Here is a 9,658-nt window from a genome sequence, read left to right as displayed (position 1 = left end):
TGCACTGAGCACAGTGACACGTTGGGAAGGAAACGCTGCACTGAGCACGGTGACACGTTGGAAAGGAACCCATTGAGCAGAGTGACACGTTGGAAAGGAACCGCTGCACTGAGCACAGTGACACGTTGGAAAGGAACCCATTGAGCACAGTGACACGTTGGAAAGGAACCGCTGCACTGAGCACAGTGACACATTGACACGTTGGAAAGGAACCGCTGCACTGAGCACAGTGACACGTTGGAAAGGAACCGCTGCACTGAGCACGGTGACACGTTGGAAAGGAACCGCTGCACTGAGCACGGTGACACGTTGGAAAGGAACCCATTGAGCACAGTGACACGTTGGAAAGGAACCCATTGAGCACAGTGACACGTTGGAAAGGAACCGCTGCACTGAGCACAGTGACACAGTGACACGTTGGAAAGGAACCGCTGCACTGAGCACAGTGACACAGTGACACGTTGGAAAGGAACCGCTGCACTGAGCACAATGACACAGTGACACGTTGGAAAGGAACCGCTGCACTGAGCACAATGACACGTTGGAAAGGAACCGCTGCACTGAGCACAGTGACACGTTGGAAAGGAACCGCTGCACTGAGCACAGTGACACGTTGGAAAGGAACCGCTGCACTGAGCACAGTGACACGTTGGAAAGGAACCGCTGCACTGAGCACAGTGACACGTTGGAAAGGAACCGCTGCACTGAGCACAGTGACACGTTGGGAAGGAACCGCTGCACTGAGCACAGTGACACGTTGGGAAGGAACCGCTGCACTGAGCACGGTGACACGTTGGAAAGGAACCCATTGAGCAGAGTGACACGTTGGAAAGGAACCGCTGCACTGAGCACAGTGACACGTTGGAAAGGAACCCATTGAGCACAGTGACACGTTGGAAAGGAACCGCTGCACTGAGCACATTGACACGTTGGAAAGGAACCGCTGCACTGAGCACAGTGACACGTTGGAAAGGAACCCATTGAGCACAGTGACACGTTGGAAAGGAACCGCTGCACTGAGCACAGTGACACGTTGGAAAGGAACCCACTGAGCACAGTGACACGTTGGAAAGGAACCGCTGCACTGAGCACAGTGACACGTTGGAAAGGAACCCACTGAGCACAGTGACACGTTGGAAAGGAACCCACTGAGCACAGTGACACGTTGGAAAGGAACCCATTGAGCACAGTGACACGTTGGAAAGGAACCGCTGCACTGAGCACAGTGACACGTTGGAAAGGAACCGCTGCACTGAGCACAGTGACACGTTGGAAAGGAACCCACTGAGCACAGTGACACGTTGGAAAGGAACCCACTGAGCACAGTGACACGTTGGAAAGGAACCCACTGAGCACAGTGACACGTTGGAAAGGAACCGCTGCACTGAGCACAGTGACACGTTGGAAAGGAACCCACTGAGCACAGTGACACAGTGACACGTTGGAAAGGAACCGCTGCACTGAGCACAGTGACACAGTGACACGTTGGAAAGGAACCAGGGAGGGGAGAGAAAGAAGATCGAACAACTGACAAACAAGGCTGCCCTCTGTGGGTGTTTGGGTGGGTGGGTGGGGGGTCCGAATACTAACCATCAGAACTAGCAGAGGAGGCGGGGGGGGTATAGACGAACATTAGGCACTGGGTGTATGTGGGGGCTGGTGGAGGGGCGGGGGTGGGGTGTGTGAAGAGGCTTGGACTGGAGGAGAGACAGTGACAGTGCATTGTATATCATATCACATGTCATCATGTTGTGTATTGTGATGGATAGGAAGCGGCAAGTGAAGGCCTCGTCAAGACAGGACCACTGCTGACAGGATCACAATAGGACACAGCGCGTGTTGCTTATATTTTCCTTCCTTCCTTCCTTCCTTCCTTCCTTCCTACTCACCTACAGTCACCACACACACACACACACACACACACACACACACACACACACACACACACACACACACACACATATATATATATATATATATATATATATATATATATACGCGCATACACGCGCGCATACACACACACACACACACACACACACACACACACACATACACACACATACACACACACACGCACGCACACACGCACACACACACACATACACGCGCGCGCACACACACACACACACACACACACACACACACACACACACACCACCACCACCACCACCACCACCCAACACCACACATACCCACACCTCCACACACCCACACAAAACACTTCGCACAACGGCGCTGAAAGAGAGCGTTGCCCTCTCGCTCCCCTCTCCCCCACCACCCCCACACACACCCCTCCCCCACGCCCCTCCGATCACCCCCATCCCCACCTCACTGCATCACTGTCAGAGAACAGCTGAAGCCACAGGAGACATAACAGCTTCATTGCATGTTGCCCTTCATCCAGTTGTTAGCGTAACAGCGTGCAGTGCATGTGGTTGTTACAGCGGCCCTGTCTGGTCTGCAGTTGGTGGTTTGTCAGTGCCGTGGTAGTGTGCGCGCGTGCTCAATGTGTGAAGTTCTGCGTCTCTTCTATTTCCTTCCACTATACTTCTCGTCAGTCTTCAGGCAGATGTGCTGTCGCGTATATGGATTACAGTCTCGGTGCACGCGGCCTAGACACCCCGGCCCTTGAAAGTGAAAGTGAAAAGTGAAAGTTGACGTTGTGAGTGTTTCGCCTTGGTCACGGTGGCCTTCCAAGCTCTGTGCAGGGTGGTGGCATTGATGTGTGAGTGACTGAAGGCCCGGGGAGGGCAGTTGTCCGTGAGAAGGAACTTGACGGAGCACACTGGACATTGATTACTCTTTTAGTTTATTGAACAGCTTGTCGTGTGGTGTGACTGATTTCACTCAGCAATGAGTGGGTCAGTGGTGTGACTGATTTCACTGAGCAATGAGTGGGTCAGTGGTGTGACTGATTTCACTCAGCAATGAGTGGGCAGTGGTGTGACTGATTTTACTGAACAATGAGTGAGTCAGTGGTGTGACTGACTTCACTGAGCAATGAGTGAGTCAGTGGTGTGACTGATTTCACTGAGCAATGAGTCAGTGGTGTGACTGATTTCACTGAACAATGAGTCAGTGGTGTGACTGATTTCACTGAGCAATGAGTGAGTCAGTGGTGTGACTGATTTCACTGAGCAATGAGTGGGTCAGTGGTGTGACTGATTTCACTGAGTAATGAGTGAGTCAGTGGTGTGACTGATTTCACTGAGCAATGAGTCAGTGGTGTGACTGATTTCACTGAGCAATGAGTGGGTCAGTGATGTGACTGATTTCACTGAGTAATGAGTGAGTCAGTGGTGTGACTCATTTCACTGAGCAATGAGTCAGTGGTGTGACTGATTTCACTGAGCAATGAGTCAGTGGTGTGACTGATTTCACTGAGCAATGAATCAGTGGTGTGACTGATTTCACTGAGCAATGAATCAGTGGTGTGACTGATTTCACTGAGCAATGAGTGAGTCAGCGGTGTGGATGATTTTACTTAACAATGAGTCAGTGGTGTGTCTGATTTCACATTAAAAAAAAGTAACGCAGTCTCATAAAAAAGTGGTCTACATACAGAAATGATTATCAATATCTTGAACTGTAACAACAGTCTCTTCACAACCAGCCAAGAGTCTTTGTGATGTGGTGACCAACATGTTGAACTGTGACAACAGTCTCTTCACAACCAGCCAAGAGTCTTTGTGATGTGGTGACCAACATGTTGAACTGTGACAACAGTCTCTTCACAACCAGCCAAGAGTCTTTGACCTGACGAGCATCATCATCATCTTCATCATCATCATCAGCAGCAGCAGCAGTAGCAGTACAGGGTAAAACCTCAACACCGCCACCAGAGAGATGTGCCCCAGTGATGACCGAAGCCTGGCCACTGGGTCCGTTGAGCTGGAACAGGACAGCACCACCACCCTCCCACCCCTCCCCCCCACCTCTCGTCCACCCAGTGTCCGGAGTGACGTCAACACAGGGAGTGATGACAGGGGAGGTCACTCCCTTGTGTCTCCAGCCACCTCCACCTCCACCACCCCTCTCCTTTCACCGTCCTTCAAAGCAAGAGGAGATGGTGGTGGTGGTGGTGGTGGTGGTGGTTCATCACCTCTGGATACCTATACCCCCTACACCTCCACCCCCATCACCCCCACCCCCACACGCAGAAACAAACGCAAACTGAGCGAGCCGAAAAAACGCGGCAGTGGCGACTCCTCGTCAGACGTCAAGCGTCCTTGTGGGCAGGCGTCTCCCGGCAGTGGGAAAGCCGCGTCTGCTGACAGTGGTGGTGCTAGTGAGGAGGAGGAGGAGGATCATGACGGAGCAGAAGACGAAGAAGCAGAAGTGAACTGTAGCAGTGTGGCTCAGCGGTTAAGCCGAGGGTCCTCGTCCGTACAGGGTCGTCAGGGTTCGTCGTCGTCTTCTTCATGCAGAGGGCCAGCCGACGAACTGGACTACGACGCTAGCGACGTGACGTGCAGGGCCCTTTCCCTCCCCATGTTCACAGCGGGCCTGTCCGCCACTGCGGCGGCTTGCCTCCTGCCGGGATTCTACCTGGCGGCGGGTAGCGCCTGTCGTCCTGCACACCCGGTACCCCTCCCTCACCACCACCCGTTCCTACCCCTGCCTGGCCCTCTCCCCTACCCGGGGTACGCCTCAGTGCTGGGACAACAGCGTGGTACGACTCCACTCCAGGATCATCAGCGACAAGCAGTGAAGAAGAAGCAGCAGACTCCATCGTGGGACCCGGCAGAGTCTCCAGCCCCAACTGCGCGGGACTCCGGAGAGGAGGAGGAGGAGGGTGTTGTCGGCAGAGGACGACGTCAGTTCCGCCGGAAGAACTACAAGAGCATGACGAGGGAGCGGCGCGTGGAGGCCAACGCAAGGGAGAGAACCCGCGTGCACACCATCAGCGCTGCCTTCCGGGCCTTGCGGAGAGCCGTGCCGTCCTACTCCTGCAACCAGCGGCTGTCCAAACTGGCCGTGCTGAGGATCGCGTCCACCTACATCATGGCGCTGGCACGGCTGGCGGATGTGGACTGTGGCGGTGTGGTCAGCCGGCAATCCTCCTCCTCCTCTTCCTCTCCGTCCTCTTCCTCCTCCTCTTCCTCCTCCTCCTCCTCTCCCCCCATTCCCGGCACGTTCGCGGACTGTGTGGATCTGTGTACCTCCACCATCCAGGCTGAGGGTAAAGTGCGACGGAAACATTGATGTGTGTGTGTTGGGGGTGGGGTGTGAGTGTGTGTGTGTGGGGGGGGGGGTGTAGTCTCTCTGTCTGTGTCTGTGTGTCTGTGAGCATTGTGAGCACTGTGCCGTTGCCTGTGTCCGTTCCACTCAACGAGAGGGCACCACCACAGACTCGCAGTTGAGTGTGCGAGCTGTCAGTCCGTGTCTAGCTGTGCTGGTGACCAGTCACTGACTTCACAGCTCCTGATGCCAGTTTGTGGTCTTCGTGTGACTTGAGCTTCGTTTCAAATTCTTTTTACTCTGTGTCTGGTGATCGTTTTGTCAAACCTGGCCTGTGAGTCCGCCCTGGCACGATCGGTTGGGTGTTGGACTTGTGATGCAGTGTTCACCAGTGATCAAGGTTCGAGGCCCCGGTTCATCACGGTGGTGTGTCCTTGGGGAGAGGCACTTTTTCTTCGACTTTGCTCGCTCCACCCAGGTGTGAATGACGTGACTTTGCTCACTCCACCCAGGTGTGAATGACGTGACTTTGGTGGTTGAGGAAGTCAGGACGGTGTTAAAAGAAGGTAAGGCCCCACCTTCCTGTGCCGTAACCAACACACACCGGATATGAATTCAGTGCCTCAGTGATCGTTAACTCACTCAGTACGGCCAGTCCTCGGTTCTCCTCTACACAGACCCCTCGGATGTCCAGTGGGTGTCTGAATGACCCAACCTTTAGCTTCCGTCGTCAGAATTGTGGTATTCTTTGTCAACATTCACCTCTTCAGTATAAGAGCCTTCCGCTTGCAATATTTTGATGATGGTGATTGGAGTGAAACGCTGTTAACGTCGTCTCTTTCGCCGTTCGTATGGAGAGAGTTAAGTCTTTATGACCCTAAACATTAACCCCTTTACCTTTAAGACTCGGTCTAATTGCTGTTGATATCATGTATCCTGGTGCTGTGGTCTCTGTGTTTGCTGTGTTAGTTTCTGGTATCAGTGGTATCATGTTTCTTACCAGAGTATTGTTATCAATGATTTCCTTAAAAAAATACGATTACTTTTATCATTGTAATGGCCATTACTAACAGTCAGTTGAACTACGTTTCTTACCTGATTATTGTTGCTGATACTTTCCTCAGAAATATGGTTACTTTTGTCTTTATACTATTATCTTTCAATCTCAGACTTTTTCGTATGCAAGTAATTTCTGATGTGATAATATTACTTCAAGCCTCAGTATCATGATTTCTGATTGTGGTGCTGTTGTCATTTTTAAAATTGTTTTTTGTCTTAGTTATGTCGAACGTCAGTGTTTGCATTTCTGGACCCTTGTAGTCATCTTTTCTGACAGAAGTTTGGATCATATTGCGCTCGGGTTCGTTTCTGGCAGTGTTGTACTGATTGTGCTCATCAACATTTATCGCCTCTTGTGTCATCTTTGTGATTGTCATGTGTGATTTCAGTGCAGTCATGCATTACTCATCGTAAAGTGTGTTGGTTTGTTGTCACTTCTGAAGTCTTTATCATCATTCCTTACCTCATGTTCAGTCTGTTTATTTGTCTTGCTTCATTTGGGGCTAATGTGTTGTATCCTACTGAGAAACTGTTATGTGTTCAGAGCGGCAAATTACCACGTGAACTATAGATGTAGGCCTATTACCACGTGAACTATAGATGTAGGCCTATTACCACGTGAACTATAGATGTAGGCCTATGTATTATCATAAATGTGCAGTTTCAGACTCGTACAACAAAGGAGGTAGGTCGGGGGGTGGGGGTGAGGGGTGCAGGGGGGATCTTTAATGAACATCACTCATGTGATAGACTCTCAAGGCCTGACCAGCCTGTTGACTTTATGCGTCGGTCAGACATCTGCTCTGCTCTGCACATGTGGTGTAGCGTATATGGATCACTCCTCGCGCTTTGCTGCCTCCTTGTAACTGAAACTGAAACTCTTAACCTCAGAAATAACTTGCGTCCTGTAACTTGCCCTGACACCAACTGAACTAAGTACCGTCATTAGATCTGATCGTGTTGACGTCATTTCTGATATAGAAACACCTTTGTCATTTCTGACCTTAGCGCTTAGCTTAGCGCTGTTGTGATTTTGCTCATTCCATTTATACTAACAATGCTTTTTATGCAATCTGTCACTGTAATCATCATTTCTGACCTCTTTTGTGCTTTTTATTTTACCACAGTGCCATGATTTCTGACCTCGGTGTTATCAATTCAGATTTTCCATGTTATCATTCCTGACCCACATTTATCATCTTTTCTGACTTCGTGTTATAATCGTATCTAACCATAGTGTTATCATGGATTCTGACACTTTTTCCATCGTCGTTCTTGACATCAGTGCTGTCATTATTTCTGATGTCAGTGCTATTATTGTTTCTTGCTTGGGTGCTATCATTATTTATGGCCTAAGTGCTATAATATTTCTGGCTTGGGTGCTATCATTATTTATGGCCTAAGTGCTATAATATTTCTGGCTTGGGTGCTATCATTATTTATGGCCTTAGTGCTATAATATTTCTGGCTTGGGTGCTATCATTTCTGATCTCTGATAACACCATTCAATTTCTGACTTCGCTATGGTCATTTCTGGCCTCAGTGTTATTAATTATTTCTGGCTTTGGTTCTGTGATCTCTGACCTATGCTATCACCATTTTTAACTTCTGCGCTTTTGTTCTTTCTGACTTCAGTACTTTCGTCATGTCTCACCCCTGCCTTCATTGTTTCTGACCACAGTGTTATTTCTGACTGTTACCGTTTATGATCCAATACATTGCATTATCTCGGTGCTGTTCTTCATTTCTGATCTCCAGACGTCACTCTCGATCTCACGGCTCTGTACCATGTGTGATCTGAGTGATGTCACTGTCACCATGTGTGATCTGAGTGATGTCACTGCACTGTGTGATCTGAGTGATGTCACTGTCACTGTGTGATCTGAGTGATGTCACTGCACTGTCACCATGTGTTATCTGAGTGGTGTCACTGACCAGAGGGCTCTGGCATTGATACCAGCATCGTGTCAAGTTGCCATGCCCTATTTCTTGCAGTATCTGTTGTCAGTTTTGAAGCCGTTGTTTCACTTCCTTCGGATCCACTCTGTTTACGCATACCCAGATTCAAACACTCGACTGTTGGCCGCCGTTCTTTCTCTGTCTCTGGACCTTGCGATTGGAATGAACTTCCTCTTTCGCTTCGTCAGGTCTCCACACTCAGCTCTTTCAAGTCTGGCCTTAAAACCCACCTCTTCCCAAAATAGCCTCCCTTGCCTGCCCTTCCTTGTCTTTAGTTTCTACAGTTTTAGAGTTATGCATGCGTGTGAATGACTGGAGCGAAAGCGCTTTGATTTGTCTCTGCACAAGATTCAGCGCTATATAAATACCATTATTATTATTATTCTTTCCTGTGCGTGGCTTTGATTCTTCTCAAGTTTGGGTCGTTTCCCACCACTGTTGTCTCATTTCTGACTACACTTGTGGTCGTTATGTTTGCTGAACTGAATTCTGTCGTCATTTCTTACCTCAGTACTATTACTTATGGATCTCAATGTTATCAAGGCGTCGTTTCTGACATCTATGCTGTATCTGATTGCTGTCGAAATTTCATTACATCGTCGACATCAACACATGTTTTTTTGTTGTTGTTGTTGTTTGTTTGTTTGTTTTTTGTTGTTGTTTGTTTGTTTGTTTTTTGACGTGAACGATAACTGTAAATACACCAACTCACCCTAAAACCGCACTGCTGCACGCTATAGTCTTCACGTGTGGAGCTTAGCGAAATTAACCCATTCACCGTTGGATTTGGAAATGAGATCATTCTGGCATCAGTTTAAACTGCATTTCCGACTTTTTTTGTGAACATTTCAATGATGTAGATGGTTTTACAGAACAAAGGTGATGTTATTCCAAGAGGAAAAAGCGAACACTACAGAATGGTGACTGACAGACTGACCTGCAATCCGAGTCTTGTCTCCCTGGGTGACAGCCCTTCTCTGCCGAACATACCTGTCAACAGCAGCCAGCAGGGTTAACTCACTCAGCACGGCCAGTCCTCTCTTCTCCTCACTCAGCACGGCCAGTCCTCTCTTCTCCTCACTCAGCACGGCCAGTCCTCTCTTCTCCTCACTCAGCACGGCCAGTCCTCTCTTCTCCTCTACACAGACCCCTCGGATGTCCAGTGGGTGTCTGAATGACCCAACCTTTAGCTTCCGTCGTCAGAATTGTGGTATTCTTTGTCAACATTCACCTCTTCAGTATAAGAGCTTGCAATATATTGATGATGGTAACTGGGGTGAAACGCTGTTAACGTCGTCTCTTTCGCCGTTCGTATGGAGAGAGTTAACTGCGTAAAATTCTTGTTGAATGTGAATAGCATTGTGCATGTTGAAGGTCGTCATCTTTCATTTGTCTTGGTCAAGGTAAAAAAAAAAATCTCTATTTCTTTCTGTAATGTTATGGACTGATTCGGACA

At 49.2% G+C, this 9,658-nt stretch overlaps 1 protein-coding gene across 1 annotated transcript in view; it reads left to right on the top strand.

Annotated features, from left to right (window-relative positions):
• The window catches only part of LOC143293063 (uncharacterized), a 17,223-nt gene extending 7,779 nt beyond the window's left edge, over positions 1–9,444 (top strand). Inside the window, exon 2 of the mRNA XM_076603939.1 lies at positions 5,663–9,444. The gene's annotated coding sequence lies outside the window, so the exon portion shown is untranslated. The remainder of the gene's footprint in view (positions 1–5,662) is intronic.
• Positions 9,445–9,658: the final 214 nt, after the last annotated feature.

This window comes from Babylonia areolata, chromosome 18 (genome assembly GCF_041734735.1).
Source record: "Babylonia areolata isolate BAREFJ2019XMU chromosome 18, ASM4173473v1, whole genome shotgun sequence".
Lineage (NCBI taxonomy): Eukaryota > Metazoa > Mollusca > Gastropoda > Neogastropoda > Buccinidae > Babylonia > Babylonia areolata.
This window is presented reverse-complemented; position numbering and strand designations above follow the sequence as displayed.